The following is a 21,408-nucleotide window of genomic DNA, read 5'->3' as shown; positions in this document are numbered from 1 at the left end:
AGTATTCACTAATGCATAGAACATTGAACAGCTATGTCGCTTTTACCCTTAGCTTTTTTCTTTCGAATCATTGGCATGTTCATGTAAGATCACGTTTCTAAAATAGCAAAGTACTTTCCCTTATCAGTTTTGTTATCACTTCCTCGATTCTTAGTAACACCTGACCCCCGCAACGGCTAGGGGTCGAACCTCACTTGGGGGCTGATAGGGGGATACTCTTACTTAGAAACACCTAACACATCTGACCCTTTCCCATGTTAAGGATGGAGAAGCAAAAAGTCATGGAAACTAACTTTAAGTAAAGCCGGGCAGACCACCAAAACACCTACGCCCTAGCGGCTATGGTGCCTTTTGCTCCCTGGTGTAATCAACGTTTTTTCACCAACAGCTCGAGCCGAATGAACTCAACGTTGGAAGGGATCGGATCACTTCAACTTACTTTTCGTGCACACATGATTCATCACAAGTGCATATCATGAAAAAACGAACGATTAAAACAAAAAGTACTTGTTCAATTACAAGACTGATGGCCCTACGGCCTGAATTTACCAAACTAACTAACCCCTCTAGGGGAGAACTATACTCTCAATCCTGTCCGATAGGTCCTACGCAAGGGGAGCCACCGTCGTCTCCATCTCCTCTAGCTCCTAGGCTTTGTAGCCGAGCATGTAGCCATGGATCATCGCCTCTAGATCGATGCTGTCCTCATAGTGAGAATGATCAATCGCGAAGTACCGATTGATGCCAGCAAAAAGGGCATTCTTCTCGAGCTGGCGCACATGGGCCATGATATCCATGGCGTGAGCTATGAGTGAGCTGGTCCCCTCCGACTGCACCACTTCAAGGTCATCGTAGACCACTCCGAGGGCAGCCTTAAGGATCTCGAGCTCGTCGCTCTCCGCCTGGAGGTTCCTTCGCACCTCGGCGAGGTCCACAGCTAGCACGGCAGAGACGCTCTCGGCCTCCAGCTTCTAGGTCATCTCCCTTTTGAGCTCAGCCTGGAGGGAGCTGACTTTCTATTGCACGGCGCTGTGCTCAGAGTGGAGCCTCTCCATGGTCTGGATCAGCTCGTCCCACTCCTTACTTAGCCGTTCGACCGTTGAAGCATCTTCGCTCGCCTTCTTCTCCAAGGCCATGAGCTTCCCCTTAGCTCTTAGCTTTAGGTCCCTTTCCACCTCAACCTCACCCAAGAGGTCGAGGATGCGCTGGTGGTTCGAGGCGTCCTTCTGAAGTAGCTCATCTCGCTCCTTCTTTACCTTGGCAGCCTCTTCATTGTCCCGATGGATCCTCGCCGATAGGGCCTCGAACGCCTTCTCGACATCCTCAGTGTCCTGATGGGCCTCGGCCACCCGTGTCCAAAGATTGGCCGCCTCCTCGACTAGAGGGGTTAGCTCAGCCACCTTTTGTTGGGCGGCGGTAAGCTGCGTGGTCACCTCCCCGCATAGCCGTGCCTCCTCGATGAGGTGGTCCTAGGTTTCCCTCTGGTGACGGAAGAACCCAGACTTCCCCCGGCTATGAGCTATGAGGGACTACGGGGAGGAGATGGTCAGAAGACAAAAAGCACATAAAGGAGAAAGAAGATAACAAGCAAGACCAATCAATACCCGGCTAGAGGGAATGATGATGTCACAAAGTGCACCCCTGGCATTCTCTAGGGCCTCAAGCATGGTTGTGACCCCCAGGTCGAGGCTCTCTTGCTCCATGCTCTCTACGGCATCGTCGAGAGTGAAGAGCATCGATGCTGGGTCCTACGGATCCATCCACTAGAATAGGGGTACGCCCCATGCCGGTGAAGTACTGCCCACCGAGGTTAGGGCTAGGGACTACTCCTCGTTAGCCCCAAGTGCTGTCAACCCCTCTCGGTGTGGTGCCTCAGCCGGGACACCCGCGTTAGGCGCCACAGCCTGGACTACCAATGGCGTGAGGAGGGTCGACACAGGGGGCAACACTGCGGTCACGCCCGGTCGTGAGCCATCCGTCCCGAGCACCACCACCTCCACCTGCGTCGGCGAAGTCATGACCGCCTACATCACCTTTGCCATGATCGGCGCAACGAGTGCGGTCGGTAGCTCCGTCCGCCCCATCGTCGGTAGTGGCACCACGGCTGTCGGAGGCGCCCCTTGCACGCCCACGTCGGCCTGTCCTACCGATGACACTGGTGGCGCCGTGGGCGGCATCTGATCGGCCAACGATGCTGCTCTCGCCTGCTCTGGGCACGACACTAGCCGACGACCCCTACCCCAACTGGAGGGCGAGGCTCTTCTTCAGCGCTAGGGATAGAGGGTTCTGCTACCTGCCGACTCTGTGAGAGACAAATAACAAGAGTCACAGTGAAATCCGACCAAGACAAAAAAAATGGAGGGATTGAAAGCTTACCTCAGTGACGTCGGGCGGTAGATGCATTTGGGGGATGCCCCTGAAAGCTCTAGTTTGGTTTTGGTGAATTGATGAAACCCTAAGTGCTAACCTAGTTTATCAAGTGATCATGAGATAGGTAGCACATTCCAAGTGGTGAAGCAAATAAAGATCATGACATGATGATGGCGATGCCATGGTGATGATCAACTGCTCGGACTTGAAAAGAAGAAAGAGAAAAACAAAAGGCTCAATGCAAAGGTATAAATGATAGGAGCCATTTTGTTTTGGTGATCGAGATACTTAGAGAGTGTGATCACATTTAGGATTGATAGCCATACTATTAAGAGGAGTGAAACTCATATCGGAATGCGGTTATCAAAGTGCCACTAGATGCTCTAACTCATTGCATATGCATTTAGGATCTAGTGGAGTGCTAACACCCTTGAAAATGTTTGTGAAAATATGCTAACACATGTGCACAAGGTGATACATTTGGTGGTTGGCACATTTGAGCAAGGGTGAAGAAGTTAGAGGTGAAAAGGAGTCAGTCTTTCTAGTCACTGAGTGACCAGACGCTGGTCTTAGAGGAACCAGCACATCAGGTCAAGTGTGGCAGCGTAGACGCCAGTGTCGGTCATCGACCGGATGCTGGGTCTTGGACTGACCGGACGCTGAGGTCCAGTGTTCGGTCCTATTGTCGGGTAGCGTAGAAGAAAGTCACTGTGTGACCGGACGCTGGCAGGGTTCGGTCAAGCATGACCGGACACGTTCGGTCGAAGAAATTCGTTTCTGGAACCTTACTAGAAACGACCAGACGCTGGAGGCTGAGTGTCCGGTCAATTTGCGCTCTATGTCTGGTCAACAGATGACTATTGAAATCTGATGAACAATATTTAAAGCAGGGGACACGTGGTGTGTATCACGTAACCGGACGCTGAGGGCCAGCATCCGGTCAATCGGACCAGGGCATCCAGTCACCCCGTGCTGTGTCCAGTGAAGGGGTACAGCGGCTCTATTTCATGGGGGCTTCTATTTAAGCCCCATGGCTGGCTCAAGCTTACTCTCTTAGCCATTTTCATTGACATAGCAACCTTATGAGATTAGCCAAAGCCCTCCCACTCATCTCCATCATTGATTCATTATCTTTGTGAGATTGAGAGAGAATCCAAGTGCATTGCTTGAGTGTTTGCATCTAGAGACACTTGGTGTTCGTGTTTTGCTGCAGGATTCACTTGTTACTCTTGGTGGTTGCCGCCACCTAGATGGCTTGGAGCAGCAAGGATCATCGAGTGGAGGTTGGTGATTGTCTTCAGCTCTGATAGTGGTGATTGTGAGGGGTTCTTGACCTTTCCCCGACGTAGAGCTAAAAGATACTCTAGTGGATTGCTCATGGCTTGTGTGATCCTCTTCTTGTGTTGGTTGTGTGGCACCCTATTGAGGGTTTGGCGTGTGATGCCAATTAGCGTGTGAACCTCCAAGTGAGTGAATCGCCACAATGAGGAGTAGCTTGTCGGCAAGCAAGTGAACCTCGGTAAAAAATCATTGTGTTCATCATTTGATTCCAAGATGAGTGGTATTCATTGATATTGATTCTTGTGATTGATTGGTTCACTCCTTAACACGGCGATATAACCTTCTTACTCACTCTCTTTACATTACCGCAAACTAGTTATCAAGCTCTTTAGTGTAGATAGTTGTGAGAGCTTGTTAGTTTGGTTAGTGTGGCTCTTTAGTTAATCTTTGAGAGCACACTAACTTAGTGTAGTGGCTTAGCTTTTCTATGGATAGTAACTATATAAACTAGAATTGTGGAAGGTGGATTGCAATTTTAGTAGGCTAGCACAATACTTGCTTCGCCTCATAATTGTCTAACCCATTTGCTAAGTATTGTTGTAGAAATTTTTATTAGGCTATTCACCCCCCTCTAGCCATTAGGACCTTTCAAGTGGTATCGAAGCCGATATCACCATGATTTGAGGCTTAACAACCTTCGGTGTAAAAATAGCTCAAATTAACAACACCAAGAAGCCACCCCAATTTGATGGCTCCAACTATCCCTATTGGAAAGCTAAGATGGCAACTTATATCAAGTCAATCACTAGGAAGGTTTGGAAGGTGGTAGAGACAAAGATTAAGATTGAAGATGAAGAGGCTCCCACCGCCGTCGAAGAATTGCTACTCCAAAATAATGACATTGCTCTTAGTGCCATCCATGATGCTTTGGATGAGAGAACTTTTGAGCAAATCAAGAACATTGAGAGAGCTCATGAGGCATGGAAGAAGTTGGAAGAATTATTTGAGGGCACTCAAGCCGTGAATGGTGCAAAGGCATATATTCTTAAAGAAAAGTTTGCAAGCTTCAAGATAAAGGAGGATGAGAGTGTGCTAGAGATGTTTCATAGGCTTCAAGTGCTTGTCAATGATCTTAAAGCACTTGGAGAAGAAGTGAAGGACAAGGACTTCTCCCACAAGTTCTTAAGATGCTTGCCTTCAAGATTTGGCACATTGGTCAATATTCTATTGAGGAGTGGTTTGGACACCATGACACTAAACCAAGTGTTGGGAGATATAATGACCGATGATACATATAGAGATGATGATGAGAAGGAAGAAAAGAAGGAGAAGAAAGATGAGAAGAAGAAGAGCGTGGCATTCAAGGCCACATCATCTAAGGGCAAGGCTAAGTAAGAAACATCAAGTGAAGATGATGGCTCATGGGATGATGATGATGATGAGAAGATGGCTCTCTTTGTCAAGAAGTTTGGCAAGTTCATGATGAAGAAAGGGTACCATGCTAGAAGAAAGAAGTCTTCATCCAAGAACAAAGAAGAGTCAAGAAGGTGCTTTAAGCGTGGAAGCAAAGATCATCTTGTTGCTCAATGTCTATACAATAGCGACAATGATGATGATAATAAGAAGAACAAGAAAAAGGACAAGAAGGAAAAGAAAGAGAAGAAGGACAAGATGACCTTCAAAAAGAAGAAGGGTGGTTCATATGTGGTCACTTGGGATAGTGATGCTTCCTCAAGTGATGATGATGATAGTGAAGATGACAAGACCACCAAGAAGAAGGCACTTGCAAGCATTGCAATCAATGAGAAGCCTTCTCTTCATGGCCAAGGCCACTAAGGTACAAATTTGTGATGATGGAAGTGATAAGGAACATAATAATGAAAATGAAAATGAAAATGAAAATGAAAGTGATAGTGATGATGATGAACCTACTAAGGATGAACTATTTGACATGCTAGAAGATGCTAGAGAACACTTTGATATCAAGAGAAGGGAATGCAAAAGCTTGCGTAAGGAACTAAAAGCCCTTAAGCAAGCCTTTGATGAGCTCAATGCATCTCATGAGAGGCTAGAGGAAGCCCATGAGAAGCTTGAAAAGGCTCATTCCTCTTTGCTTGATGAGCAAAATAAAAAGAAGCATGTTGAAACTTGCAATATAGGCTTAACTTATGATATAATTCATGAATCATTATCTATGCCTATCATTGTTGCTCCCACTAACCCTTCTTGTAGTACTTCTACTTCCACCTCATCTAGTAGTGATGGTTTCACTTGTGATGCCTCACTTATGGTTGAGAATGAGAACCTTAAGAAGGCGGTCAACAAGCTCACTCACACTTTGGCTAAGGCCTATGGTGGTGAGGACTGCTTGCTTATGTGCTTGGGTAGCCAAAGAGCTTCTCTCTACAAAGAGGGATTGGACTATACCTCCAAGAAAGGCAAGGCGGCTTTTACTCCTCATAAGACTAGTTTTGTGAAGAACAATGGTCGGTTTTGCACTAGTTGCAAGTAAGTTGGTCATAAGGAGCATGAATGCAGCAACAAGAGCAAAAATACTAATGTATCCTCTATTAAGCTTATTCTTTCTATATGCTTACCAAGGGTGCAAATGGTGTAAAGGCTAAGTTCATTGGTAAACCATGGATGGGCTCAAAGAAGAAAGTCATTTGGGTACCAAAGAGCTTAGTGACTAACCTTCAAGGACCCAAGCAAGTTTAGGTACCTAAAAAGAATTGATCTTCTTTTGTAGGTCAATTATAAAGCCGGAGGAAGGCATTGGGTTCTTGATAGTGGGTGCACTCAATACATGACCGGTGATGCAAGAATGTTCAACTCAATCAACACCAATGGCAATAATGGTTATGATAGTATCACATTTTGTGACAATGGCAAAGGCAAGGTTAAAGGGCTTGGTAAGATTGCAATATCCAATGACATGAGCATATCCAATGTATTGCTAGTAGAGAGCTTGAATTTCAACTTGCTATCCGTGGCTCAATTGTGTGATCTTGGATTCAAATGCATATTTGGGGTAGATGATGTAGAGATCATAAGTGTAGATGGCCCTAATTTGATCTTCAAAGGCTTTAGATATGAGAATCTATACTTGGTTGATTTCAATGCTAGTGAAGCTAAATTATCTACATGCTTGTTCACTAAATCTAGCATGGGTTGGTTATGGCATAGAAGGCTTGGTCATGTTGGAATGAAACAATTGAATAGATTGGTTAAGCATGACTTGGTTAGAGGCTTAAAAGATGTTGTATTTGAGAAGGATAAGCTTTGTAGCTCTTGTCAAGCCAAAAAACAAGTTGGAAACACCCATCCTAAGAAAAGCATGATGAGCACTAGTAAAGCATTTGAGTTATTGCACATGGACTTGTTTGGGCCAACTTAATACACTAGCATTGGTGGTAACAAATATGGCTTTGTGATAGTGGATGATCATACTAGATACACTTGGGTATTCTTTCTAGTGGACAAAAGTTATGTGTTTGCAATATTCAAATCTTTTGTCAAGGGCATTCACAATGAGTTTGAAAAAAAATCAAGAGAGTTAGAAGTGATAATGGTAGCGAGTTCAAGAACACTAGAATTGATGAGTTGTGTGATGAATTTGGAATTAGACATCAATTCTCGGCCAAGTACACTCCACAATCAAATGGCCTTGTTGAGAGAAAGAATAGAACACTTATTGATATGGCAAGGTCTATACTTAGTGAGTACAATGTGAGTCAATCTTTTTGGGCCGAAGCTGTCAACACGGCTTGCTATTGTAGCAACCGCCTCTATTGTCATCCATTGAAAGAGAAGACACCATATGAGCTCTTGAATGATAGAAAGCCCAACATTGCATATTTTTGGGTATTTAATTGCAAATGCTATATCTTGAAGAAAGGCACTAGATTGGGCAAGTTTGACAAGAAATGTGATGAATGATTCCTACTTGGTTATTCCACTACAAGCAAAGCATATAGAGTTTGGAATTTGGATAGTGGTACTCTTGAGAAAGTTCATGATGTTGAATTTGATGAAACCAAGGGTTCACAAGTAGAGAATGAGAACTTAGAAGATGCTAGAGGCATTCAACTTTCAAATGCCATGAAGAACATGGATGTTGGTGAATTGAGGCCTAGGCAAGTGAATGATGATGAAGATGATCAAGTGCAAGTGCTCTCTAACTCAAATGTGCAAGATGATACAAATCAAGTTAGTACAAGTGGCTCTCATGATAATGAACAAGATCAAGTGGCTAGTACATCATCTCTACCCAATGATCAAGCAAGTACAAGTAATCTAGTTCCAATGCTCCAACCAACAAATATTATAAGGGATCATCCATTGAACACTATCATTGGTGATATTTCAAGAGGTGTGCAAACTAGATCAAGATTAGCCTCATTTTGTGAGCATTTCTCATTTGTGTCATCCATTGAATCAAAGAAGATAGATGAAGCATTGAAGAATGTTGATTGGGTGAATGCTATGCATGAAGAATTGAATAAGTTCACAAGAAATCAAGTATGGGAATTAGTAGAGAAACCAAAGGGACACAATGTGATTGGAACCAAATAGGTCTTTAGAAACAAGCAAGATCAAGATGGGATAGTAGTAAGGAACAAAGCAAGATTGGTAGCACAAGGCTATACACAAGTTGAAGGTCTTGACTTTGGAGAAACATATGCCCCAGTTGCTAGATTAAAAGCAATTAGAATCTTGCTAGCCTACGCTTGTGCCCACAACATCAAACTCTATCAAATGGATGTCAAGAGTGCATTTCTCAATGGTTATATCAATGAAGAAGTATATGTTGAGCAACCTCCCAGTTTTGAAGATGACAAGAAGCTCGACCATGTGTACAAGTTGAAGAAGGCATTGTATGGCTTGAAGCAAGCACCTAGACCATGTATGAGAGATTGAGGGACTTCCTACTCTCTAAAGGGTTCATGATGGGCAAGGTTGACACCACTCTTTTCATCAAGAAGATTGGAAAATATTTATTTATGTTGCAAATCTATGTTGATGATATCATATTTGGATCAACAAATCAAGATTTTTGTGATGAGTTTGGAAAGTTGATGGCTAATGAGTTTGAGATGTTCATGATTGGAGAGTTGAGTTACCTCCTTGGTCTTCAAATCAAGCAATTAAAGAATGGTACATTTGTGAGTCAAGGCAAGTATATCAAGGACATGATCAAGAAGTTTGGCATGAGTGATAGCAAAGTCGTTAGCACACCAATGTGAACAAATGGCAACTTGGATAGTGATGCAAGTGGCAATATGATGGATCAAAAATTGTATCGGTCTATGATTGGAAGCCTACTCTATGTGATCGCATCAAGGCCGGATGTCATATTTAGTGTATGCATGTGTGCAAGATTTTAAGCCTCACATAGAGAAAGTCATTTGAAGGCTACAAAGAAAATATTGAGGTACTTGAAGCATACACAAAATGTTGGTTTGTGGTATCCCAAAGGAGCAAAGTTTGAGCTAGTTGGTTACTCTGACTCGGATTATGCGGGATGCAAGGTTGAAAGGAAGAGCGCCTCGGGCACATGTCAATTGTTGGGAAGATCACTTGTTTCATGGTCATCAAAGAAACAAAATAGTGTTGTATTATCAACCGCCGAAGCCGAATACATATCCGCCGGTAGTTGTTGTGCACAAATACTGTGGATGAAGGCCACTTTGAGAGATTTTGGAATCAAGTTCAAGAAAGTGCCATTGCTATGTGACAATGAGAGTGCAATCAAGTTAACTAACAATCCGGTTCAACATGCAAGAACAAAGCACATTGATGTCCGCTACCATTTTATAAGAGATCACCAACAAAAAGGGGACATTTGCATTGAGAGTGATCAACTTGCCGATATATTCACCAAGCCATTGGATGAGAAAAGGTTTTACAAGCTAAGGAATGAGTTGAACATATTGGATTTCTCAAATATGTGTTGATGCACCCTCACTTATATGACATGCCTCTCCTTCGAGCAATCCAAGGTAAAAAGTTGATTGGCATAGCATACATCCTTGCTAAGGACATGTTTGGTGTATGCTAGTTATAGGTTTGAATGATGAAATAAAAATCTATCATGCATAGGTTATCTAGTGATTTCATTTCCAAGTGTTTCCAAGTGGTATCAAGCTAACCATGGTGCTAATGATGGTATAATGGTGCACTCCGATTGGTATCACGCTCCAAAGGTCCATCTTTTATACCTTAGCATCATTTAGTAGACATTGTCTCCTATATTTCCTATCTAAGCATATGTGCAAGCTTTAATCCAAACTCATAGCACATATGTAGGGGAAGCAATTGCTACCATTTGGGGTTCATGAAACTTGTTCATATCCTTTACACATGGTAAATATGCTTGGACAAGCAACATGGATTCAATTGAATTTTAATTCATATATTTGTGAAAGGGTTGTCATCAATTACCAAAAAGAGGGAGATTGAAAGCTCTAGTTTGATTTTAGTGAATTGATGAAACCCTAAGTGTTAACCTAGTTTATCAAGTGATCATGAGATAGGTAGCACATTCCAAGTGGTGAAGCAAATGAAGATCATGCCATGAAGATGGCGATGCCATGGTGATGATCAAGTGCTTGGACTTGAAAAGAAGAAAGAGAAAAATAAAAGGCTCAAGGCAAAGGTATAAATGATAGGAGCCATTTTGTTTTAGTGATCGAGACACTTAGAGAGTGTGATCACATTTAGGATTGATAGTCGTACTATTAAGAGGAGTGAAACTCGTATTGGAATGCGGTTATCAAAGTGCCACTAGATGCTCTAACTCATTGCATATGCATTTAGGATCTAGTGGAGTGCTAACACCCTTGAAAATGTGAAAATATGCTAACACATGTGCACAAGGTGATACATTTGATGGTTGGCATATTTGAGCAAGGGTGAAGAAGTTAGAGGTGAAAAGGAGTCGGTCTTTCTGGTCACTGAGTGACCGGACGTTGGTCTCAGAGAAACTAGCGCGTCTGGTCAAGTGTGGCAGCGTAGACGCTAGTGTCGGTCATCGACCGAATGCTGGGTCTTGGACTGACCGGACGCTGAGGTCCAGTGTCCGGTCCTATTGTCGGGCAGCACAGAAGAAATTCATTGTGTGACCGGATGCTGGCAGGGTCCGGTCAAGCATGATCGGACGCGTCCGGTCGAAGAAATTCATTTCTAGAAACGATCGAACGCTGGAGGCTGAGTGTCCGGTCAATTTGTGCGTTGTGTCTGATCAATAGATGACCATTGAAATCTGACAAACAGTATTTGAAGTAGGGGACACGTGGCGTGTATCACGTGACCGGACGCTGAGGGCCAGCGTCCGGTCGATCGGACCGGAGCATCCAGTCACCCCGCGCTGTGCCCAGTGAAGGGGTACAACGACTCTATTTTATGGGGGCTTCTATTTAAGCCCCATGGATGGCTCAAGATCACTCTCTTGGCCATTTTCATTGACATAACAATCTTGTGAGCTTAGCCAAAGCCCTCCCACTCATCTCCATCATTGATTCATCATCTTTGTGAGATTGGGAGAGAATCCAAGTGCATCGCTTGAGTGTTTGCATCTAGAGGCACTTGGTGTTTGTGTTTCGCTATGGGATTCGCTTGTTACTCTTGGTGGTTGCCGCCACCTAGACGGCTTGGAGCAGCAAGGATCGTCGAGCAGAGGTTGGTGATTTTCTCCGGCTCTAATCATGGCGATTGTGAGGGGTTCTTGACCTTTCCCCGGTGGAGAGCCAAAAGGTACTCTAGTGGATTGCTCGTAGCTTATGTGATCCTCTTCTTGTTTTGATTGTGCGGCACCCTATTGAGGGTTTGGCGTGTGATGCCAATTAGCGCGTGAACCTCCAAGTGAGTGAATCACCACAACGAGGAGTAGCTTGCCGGCAAGCAAGTGAACCTCGGTAAAAAATCATTGTGTTCATCATTTGATTCTGAGGTGATTGGTATTCATTGATATTGATTCTTGTGATTGATTGGTTCACTCCTTAACACGGCGGTATAACCTTCTTGCTCACTCTATTTACATTACCGCAAACTAGTTATCAAGCTCTTTAGTGTAGCTAGTTGTGAGAGCTTGTTAGTTTGGTTAGTGTGGCTCTTTAGTTAGTCTTTGAGAGCACACTAACTTAGTGTAGTGGCTTAGCTTTTGTGTGGATAGTAACTATATAAACTAGAATTGTGGTAGGTGGCTTGCAATTTTAGTAGGCTAGCACAACACTTGCTTCACCTCATAATTATCTAACCCGTTTGCTAAGTGTTGTTGTAGAAATTTTTATTAGGCTATTCACCCCCCTCTAGCCATTAGGACCTTTCAGCCCCCCTGACCCTTGCTCTGCCTCATCGTAGCGAGGCCGTTTCGATCCCGCCTCCTGCTCCTGGGCGGAGGTGATAACCCCCGATGGTATCAAGTCCTTGCTCAAGCTTCTCCGCCATATGTGGTGCATCGCTCCAAAGCCTCCGACTTGCCCTTCACACTTGCAACTGGCCCATCGACGCCAAGCTTTGTCTTGATCTTCTCCACCTAGCCACATGACTCCATGTCATGTCTCATATGCAATGAGCTCCTTCATCACATATGTGAGCATTACAACATATCCAAGTCATTTCCACCTCCATGGCATAGGTTGCTCACACTAGTGTACCTGTGGACTAATTTCCTATGTATCTCACATAAACACATATTAGTCCACCTAGATTGTCATTCAATTACCAAAATCAAACAAGGACCTTTCAGTGTGGCTTCATTGCCCGCGCCTATCGAGACTACTACACTGAGACCTATCTGATGTAATAAATATGTTACTAGCCTCTTGGGACTAGTATTTGTATCATGTTTGAGTTCCCGTATGACCCAGGGCGTTTCACCATGCAGCTGGTGGCAATATTATCCTAAACGCTAAACGGTAAACAGTTGGTCACGATTTATTTAGCGTTTAAACAGTTTAGAGGTGTTTAAACGGATTAAAACGGTCTAAACGGATTTACACAATATTACCAAAATATGCATTTTTATGTAAAATCAATTATTCTAGCATTTATACATATTTATCTAAGTAAAAATCAATTATTTTTAGTATGTATATAAATTTATGCATGTGAAAAGAATCAAATATACATATTTATACATGTAAGAAATCAAGTGTACATATTTATGAATATAATAAACTTAAGTATATAAATTTATACACATAAAACTCAACTAGATTTACCTCGTGTTCGCCTAAATAGCTGTTTAAACAACTGCTTAGCCCGTTTAATACCGTTTATTTTTGTTCCGATTACGCTGTTTAGACCATTTTTCCTATTTTTTGACCGTTTAAACGGTCAACCGTTTAATTTCCGTTTACCCCCTAAACAAAATAGTTTATCACCATTTACTGTTTAGCGACCGTTTAATCGACTGTTTAGGCCGTTTAGGCGAACACTAGCTGGCGGTCTTGGTAGGCGGCGGGGTCTGTGTCCCCACGCCGTCCTACGTAGCGTCGTGGCCGGAGTGGGTGCGGGCGGTTGTGCCTACACCGGCTCTAGCCTCTTCATGGGGTCGGTGGCCCACCATAGGGAACGTCGTTGGATGCATGGAGTTCTGGGTGAAAGCTCAGCTCGGTTTTGGTCAGGCGGACGACAGTGACGTCTTGGGTGCCATATACTTCCTTGGAGGCATCGTTGATGAACCCCATGCTTCTATGCTGACTGCGCCAGATTCTAGGCGTAAGCCCCGCCTCAGAAGCCTCAAAGGCCAGCGGCGCTGGCGTCTAGGGTGGTACCCTTGAACGTCACCCTCTTCCTGATGGCGTCGTTGAAGAATCACCTACGGCTCGTCGCTTGTCCCCCGTGTGGTCGTCGTCATCCATGGTTTCTACTGTGTCGTCAGCTCTTGGTGGAGTTCCTCGATGCGCCTGTGTGTGCTTATGTTCTACTCGCAATGGTCTGTCCTGTAGCACTTGACCTTGTTGTCATCTTTTGGTTTTCGTAACAGATGCTTTGTCACAAATCTCTTTCTCCCATGGCGGATGCTTGGCCGTCATTGGATTCTCTAGGAGATACTTTGTCGCCACCTTTCTAGCAGATGCTTTGCTACCGAGAGTGTCATGGCCGCTCCCCTCTGTGGATACTTTGCCGTAGTGGGCGTCTTCGATCCTTACCCGACGGATGCTTGGCCCTTGGTGGAATCCCTGGTGGGTGCTTTGCCGCCATTGGCTCTTTGGTAGATGCTTTGCTGCCGAGAGCGTGTTGGCCCACTTCTTGGTGGATACTTGGTTGCCGTGGTTGCTTGGTCTTCGCTGGCGGATGCTTTGTCATCATTGATGCTGGATGCTCGTCTGTCTTCTCTGGGTGGATACTTTGCCACCACGGCATTGTATATTTTGTAAGCAACCATTGCGTTGATGTATCCTTTTCCTGTAGGCTCAGCTGGTAGGTTTAGGGTGGTGAGGGCAGTCGCTCTCTCTTTTCTTTTCTTTTCTTATGTTTGTTCCAGGTCACTCACCACTAGCTCGGTGGTTTGTAATCTGTGTTATGAGGACTCTCTCATAGCTGTGATGTGTAATTTTCTTCTCTTAATAAAACACGGGCTATATTGTCCAATCGCGAAAAAATTCAAGCAGCTGATTGATGAACAGAAAGTACACATCTAAAAGCAACAACATCCCTCACTCCCACAAAAATGCTACACACTTTGTTTTTCAAGGAGTCAAACTATCTTATGTTTGATCAAATATATAAAAAGGTACTAATATTTATGATGTAGAATAAATGTCATTAGATAAATCATGCAATATATTTTTGAATAGTAAGCCTAGTTAGATACATACGTTGGTTGATACTATTTATGTAAATTAATCTAGCTAGAATTTAAAATTGTTGACTCCTCGATAAATAAGATATGCACTATTTTGTAACAGATGATACTGTTTTGTGAGTATCACTCATTCAAAGTAAACTAAAAACTGACCAAGCCCCCTTTTTTTTCTTCATCACCTCTGGTTGCTCCATGTATTGTAGGAAGTGAAAGTGTGGGAATGATTGATTGTATTCCATACGTGTACAAGAGTACATATAGGGAAGCCGGGGTGGCATGCAAGCCTACCACACAGGCTCATGATTACATCCATAATTAAGGGACCTACTATATATACAATATGCTAACACTCCCCCGCAGTCTGATCAGGAGCATGGCGAACGTTCAGGCTGGATTGAAACTCCTGAAACAACGAGGTAGGAAGGCCCTTGGTGAAGATGTCGGCGTACTGTGATGCCGTCGGAACATGAAGTACCCGAATGTGACCGAGGGTGACCTTCTCTCTGACAAAGTGAAGATCAATCTCAACATGCTTTGTCTGCTGATGCTGCACCGGATTACTAGAGAGGTAAACAGCACTGATGTTATCACAATAGACCAGGGTGGCATGGCGAGGCAGGTGGCAAAGCTCGGTAAGCAGCTGGTGGAGCCAAGTAGCTTCAGCAACACCATTTGCCACAGCATGATACTCGGCCTCTGCACTAGACCGGGAGACTGTTTGCTGACGCTTGGAGGACCAGGACACCAGATTGTCCCCAAGGAACACTGCGTAACCGGAGGTGGAACGTCGAGTGTCGGGACAGCCGGCCTAGTCAGCATCAGTGTAGACGACCAGCTCCGCAGGTGGTGACCGACGCATGGTCAGCCCAAGTGAGAGAGAACCCTGCAGGTAGCGCAAAATCCTCTTGAGTGTAGCAAGGTGGGGCTCACGAGGATCATGCATATATAAGCAAATCTGCTGAACTGCAAAGGCGATATCTGGTCGGGTGAAAGTCAGATACTGTAAAGCACCAGCCAAACTGTGGTACTATGTGGCGTCGGCAACCGGAGCCCCATCTGCAGATAATTTGGAGTGAAGGTCAACAGGGGTGCTGCAAGGTTTGCAAGCACTCATCCCGGCGCACTCCAAAATATCCAGAGTGTACTGCCGCTGAGAGAGAAAAAGACCACCAGCACAATGTGTCATAGAGATGCCCAAAAAATGGTGTAGTTGTCCCATATCGGTCATGGCGAACTCACACTAGAGAGCTGCAATAATCTGCTGGAGAAATCTGGCGGAGGAGGCGGTAAGAACAATATCATCCACATACAGTAGCAGATAGGCAGTGTCTGAACCCCGATGGTATGAGAATAATGAAGTATCAGACTGAGTCTCAACAAAGCCGAGGGACACAAGGTGTGAGGCGAACTTGTGGCGCCAGGCATGGGGCGCTTGCTTTAGGCCATAAAGAGACTTATTGAGGCAGCAGACATAATCCGAACGTGAGGAGTCAACAAAACCACTGGGCTGAACACAGTATACTATCTCAGTGAGGGTGCCGTGTAAGAATGCATTCTTGACATCCAGTTGATGAATGGGCCACTGCTGAGACAACGCTAGAGATAGAACCACCCGGACAGTCGCAGGCTTGACCACTGGGCTGAAAGTCTCATCATAATCAACACCAGGGCGCTGTGTGAAACCCCGCAATACCCAGCGAGCCTTGTAGCAATCAAGGGAACCATCGGCCCGCAACTTGTGACGATAAATCCATTTGCCAGTCACAAGATTGACACCAGGCGACCGAGGAACAAGGCTCCAAGTGTCATTGGCGAGAAGAGCATCATACTTAGCCTGCATAGCGGAGCGCCAATTGGGGTCTGACAGAGTGTCCCGAACAGAGCACGGCAAAGGCGACATGGGCACAGTGTGGAGGTTGAGGTGATCCATAGGTTGGGTGATGCCAGCCTTGCCGCGTGTGCGCATTAAGTGCGCATTGGTGACCGGGGTGATGGAGACTGGGCGAGTGGTGATGGTGCGGCCGGTTGTCGTGGAGCTGCTGGCAGCAGCCCATGCGGATGGCACAGGGGCAGCAGCACCTGGCGCCGTGGTGCTGCTGGCAGCAACCCGTGCTAATGGCACAGGGGCAGCAGCACCGGATGGTGCAGTCGGCAAGGCGACCGGGGCGCTACTGGCAGCAGCCTGTGCGGGATGCACAGGGGCAGTAGCGCCGGTCAGGGGCGAGCTGGGCGACCGCGTTCTAGGGCTCGGCGGTGCAGGAGTGGACTGGGACGCGGCAACAGGCGCATGCACAGGCACAGGGCCATGCACGGCGGGCGACGTCGGAGGAGCTGGGGTACCTGCATGCACAACGCGAACTCCAGGAAGTGGAGCGGTGAGATCATGCTCATCAATGAGGAAGTCCAAGGTGGAGGAAGCCATGGGCATGGTCGACATGTCGGCGAAAGGGAAAAAAGATTCATCAAAAACGACATGTCGGGAGAGAATAATGCGATTCGACTGGAGCTCGAGACACCGATAGCCTTTGTGTTCCTAGGAGTAGCTGAGGAAGACGCATAGGGAAGAACGAGGTGCAAGTTTGTGGGGTGCTGTGGAGGACAAGTTGGGGTAACAAGCACACCCAAAAACTTTGAGATGGTCATAGGAGGGTTGGGTGGAATGAAGGTGGGTGTAAGGTGTCGAGGAGGCGAGGGTTTTGGTGGGGAGGCGGTTCACAAGATAGGTGGCAGTGTGGAGGGCCTCAACTCAGTAAACCGAAGGAAGACTCGCTTGAAATAGCAGAGAACACATAATATTATTAATGGTGCGAAGGGAGCGCTCGGCTCTGCCATTTTGCTGAGAAGTATATGGACACGACATGCGGAGTGCAACACCATGGGAGAGAAAGAACGTGCGGGCGGTGGAATTATCAAATTCACGGCCATTGTCGCACTGAACGCTCTTGATGGTGGTGCCAAATTGCGTGTGAATAAAGGCAAAAAAATTTGAGAGAGTGGAAAACGTCTTAGATTTTAGGCGAAGTGGAAACGTCCAAATGTAGTGTGAGCAATCATCAAGAATAACAAGATATTATTTGTACCCTGACACACTAACAATAGGAGATGTCCAAAGATCACAGTGTATCAAATCAAAATTATGACTAGCCCTAGAGCTAGATGATCCAAAAGGAAGCCGTGTGTGATGACCAAGTTGGCACGCATGGCATATATGGTGGAGATCATCTTTATTACATGAGATAACACTGGAACAAATAAGCTTGGACAGAGCTTCACGCCCAAGATGCCCGAGACAACGATGCCAAAGTGAGGTGCGTGCAGCGATAAGTGCGGAGGTGCTGGTGGCGGGTGGAAAGAATGGGTAGAGGTCGCCAGAGCTATTGCACCTGGCGATCACGTTCCTGGTTTGCAAATCCTTCACAGAAAGACCAAACGGATCAAATTCAATAGAACAATTATTATCGGTGGTAAAACGACGAATGGAAATCAAATTCTTAATAATGTTGGGGGACACCAGAACATTGTTAAGAACAAGATTACTATGTGGAGATGAAAAAATATGTGATCCGGTGGCAGTGACAGGAAGGAGTGCTCCATTGCCCACAATGATAGATGAAGGTGTAAAAGATGATGGTGGGGAAATGGTGGAGAGGTTACCAGCGTCCGCGGTCATGTAGAACCAGCACCGGAGTCAGCGTACCACTCGGATGGTGCCGGCAGAGTGGGCGTCATGGTGTTGAACGACTGCGCCAGGGAGTCTTGAGTCCAAGCGCCACCATGGACGGGGTTCTAGGGTGCCGGCTGTGACACCTGGTATGCCGGCGAGGGCCCCTGGAACGCTGGCGCTGCTCCCCCGTAGACGTACGGTGAAGGCGGAGCGGTGTAGCCGGAGCCATAGGCGCCACCGCTCGGGACGCCGCTGAAGGAGCCGCCGTAGCCGTACTGCGGGATGGCGGTGAACGCTAGTGGCGCCGGTGGAGGACGCCCGTAGGGCCACATCTGGAGGGTGTCGGCCCAGGGGTGTGCAAATGACGGGTGCACACCCGGGGATGCATGGCTGAAACCAGGAGGGGCGCCAGCAGCAGGTTGCTGCTGCTGCTGCTGGCCGCCACGTCCGCCGTGGCCGCGACGTCGGCTGGAACGCTGGCCACCAGTGGGTGCTCCCTGCTGTCCACCAGAGGGCGCACCGTGGGGGCGCGCAGGAGGAGTGGGCGCCCCATAGCGCGGCGTGGTAGGGCCACCAGTGTTTGTCGTCGGGCGTGGCGCGACGACGAGTGCGGCGGGAGGCGAGGGCGGCCTCGCGTTGATCTCCATCTCCTCCGGGAGGAGGTGCGTCCGAGCCTCCGCGAAGGTCGGGAACGGGCGATGCATCTTGAGAATGGACACCATGTGGCGGAACTTGCCGCTCAAGCCACGGAGGAGGGTGAGCACCATTTGCCGATCACCGATGGGGTCGCCGAACTCTGCAAGTGACGCAGCCATGGACTCGAGACGACGGCAATAATCTGTGATCGTCAGGGAGTCTTGGCGGAAGTTGCGGAATTGCGTCTCGAGGAGGAGGGCGCGGGATTCCCGCTGACCGAGGAACTCATCCTCGAGGTAGCACCAAGCTTCGCGTGCAGGTCGCTGCCGCATCATGAGCGACTGTTGTAGATCGCCGGAGACCGTGCCGTATATCTATGTCAACACGACACAGTCGGCCTGCACCCACACCGAGCGCGTGGGGAACGCCTCATCCTCAAGGACGTGGCGAGTCAGCGCGTACTTGCCGAGGACGGTGAGGAACATGCCGCGCCACTTGGTGTAGGTGTTGGTGGCCTGGTCGAGAATGACGGGGATGAGGGCCTTGACGTTGACGACGGCGGTGGCCTGCGCCCAGATAGCTTCGTGGGCGGCCTCGTACTCGTCCAACGCGACGGAACGGAGGCGCTCTTCCTCGGCGCGGCGTGCTTTCTCAGCACGGGCCTCTTCGGCGGCCTTGGCCGCAGCATCATCGTCGTCCGCCATGAGGGGCAGGACCGACGGCCGCACCTGGTGGCGCGATCAACAGCACACCCGGCGATGTGTGTAGCAGGCAAGCGTACAGCACGTGCACAGCCCGTATAGCACGCAGCACACCCGGCGATGTGTGCAGCTCCAAGCACGTACAGGATGTACAGCCACGTACAGCACGTACAGCACGTTGACGACGACGGCGGCGGGCGGGAGACGTACAACACGTACAATAGAAGATCAGGAGCAGAGGCAGGATCGGATCGGCGGCCACACCCGGTGATGAGGGAAGCTACGGGGCGGGCGATCGGATCGGCAGCGCGGGCGATGAGACCGGCGACACACCCGGCGACATGTAGTCAGCGACGGGGGTGGCGATCGGATCGGCGGCGGCGCTAGTTTGGGTTGCGGAAGGGTAGCGGATCGGAACCGCGATTGATACCATGAAAGTGTGGGAATGATTGATTGTATTCCATACGTGTACAAGAGTACATATAGGGCTGCCGGGGTGGCATGCAAGCCTACCGTACAGGCGCATGATTACATCCACAATTAAGGGACCTCCTATATATACAATATGCTAACAGGAAGGAGCCAGAGCCGAATGAAAACATACCAAACAGGCCTTATGAGCGAGAGATTTGTACCTACCCTCTTCACAAAATAGAATACGCATGCCAGTTCTCCCTTCAGCGTTACCATCACTGCCAACTCTTGAGGCGAAATAAGCTTCCCAGTGCACCGTAAGATTACGAATGCGTATAAGGAAAAAACATGAATGTTTACAAGGAACAGAAAAGGAGCAGCCACGTGCATTCTGTAGTCCCTCGATAGCCTCCGTAGGATGTTCGGTAGAGCGCCAGGGGAAAAGTTTTGCACAATTTGCTCTAAACTCTGTTGTTCTTGAGCTTGCTATAGTCGTGACCATGCTGCAGGAAAGTTCTTTTTTATGCAAGCAGCTCCCCAACTGTAGCCGCAAAAGGATCATCAAAATCTTCAATAATCTCGCCCTTGAACCAGAAAATCTATGACAACTGTATTTGTGGTAAGTTCAGTTGGAAGGCAGTGTGAACCTAGTAGTAGAACCAACCACTGTATCCTGTCAAAAAGTGATGAGGAGGTTTTGCAATGTGCCCCTGTTTTGTAAAACCTTGTGAACCGTCAGTGTTTTGTGGTTGCCAAAGCCACCATCAATGAAATGAGGTGGGGACAATCTTCCCTAGAATAAAGACATGTAGGGTGGGCCAGCAATTTGTGAAATCTTACAACACGTGCATGGAGCATTAGGCCAGTCTCAATGCACAATTTCACCTCACAGTTACCAAGATCATGAAACAAAGCATGAAACATGTCTCATTCTCAGTGCAGAGTTTCATCGCACAGTTTCATGTGTTATTTTAGCTTTTTGGGTCCCACCGGCTTCTCCCTCTACTCTGCCCACCAGGGTCGCGCGCTTGCGAACACGGAACGGACGACGACGGCGCGGACGCGAGCAGCAGCCACGGAAGACGACGGTGCGAACAGGAGATGCACGGGCTGCGTAGCGGCGACCACGGAAGACGGCGGCGCGGACGCGAGCGCGCGGCGTGCAGCGGAGCCCGCGGTCGGCTGCGCCCGCGCCCAAGACCGGAGGAGTCGCACGTGGCGGAGCTCACGCCCATGGCCGGCGGCGCCCGCGAAACCCGCAACGGCAGGAACCACGCTCGGCGGTGCTCGCGTCCGCCCTCGGCCGGCGGCGCTGCGCCCGGCGATGCCTGCGCCCACGGGCGGCGGAGCCGTGCTCGGTGATGGTGGTGTTCGAAGGAGGAAGAAGATCGCAGACGCGATGAAACGAATCGAGGCTCTCAGTGCGGGTTTCGTGCCCGTTTCACGGCGTTGACACACCTCATGAAACTCCATTGAGAATGGCCTTAAATGTAGACGAAAAAACTAATTATATAGTTTGGTTGAAAATC

Source organism: Miscanthus floridulus, chromosome 18, assembly GCF_019320115.1.
Source record: "Miscanthus floridulus cultivar M001 chromosome 18, ASM1932011v1, whole genome shotgun sequence".
Lineage (NCBI taxonomy): Eukaryota > Viridiplantae > Streptophyta > Magnoliopsida > Poales > Poaceae > Miscanthus > Miscanthus floridulus.
Note: the sequence above shows the minus strand (reverse complement) of the source record.